This window comes from Penaeus monodon, chromosome 32 (genome assembly GCF_015228065.2).
Source record: "Penaeus monodon isolate SGIC_2016 chromosome 32, NSTDA_Pmon_1, whole genome shotgun sequence".
Taxonomy (NCBI): Eukaryota; Metazoa; Arthropoda; class Malacostraca; order Decapoda; family Penaeidae; genus Penaeus; species Penaeus monodon.
In genome coordinates, this window is record NC_051417.1 from 6,931,432 (window position 1) to 6,931,924 (window position 493).

Consider the following 493-nt stretch of genomic DNA (forward strand, 5'->3'; position numbering starts at 1 on the left):
ATGCAATGAACTCATCCGGTTTGGCGTTGCTACTTGCGTTGCGTTGGTCACATGTTTAACGAGACTTGGAAAGTTACGATGTTTATTTTGTCTCGAAAACTCAGATGATTGTATTTTTTTCTTATCAGTATCTTTGACGATATTTACTGTTTTTGCGAGAATTCACTGTGACATAATCAAGTTATTTTTTCTCCTTTGTGAATTTAAGAAATGTGTATTTGTAAATATCGAGTTAGGTATTAATACTGTTTCGAAAATTTAACAAGACCATATTTTTATTCAGTTATGACCCCCCTCTCCCTCCAACATCTCTAAGCCTATCAGAATTTTCCTTCCTACGTGTATGTCTTCACGAGAACTCACCAGACCAACGAGTTCTTCTCTCTTATACGAACGCAGGGGAAAAAATCTAGGCCTATCAAAATTTCCCTCACGATTAAGAAATCCCGAAGCAGCATGGCTGGAGAGGGACAGGATCTTGGAGAAAGCGAAA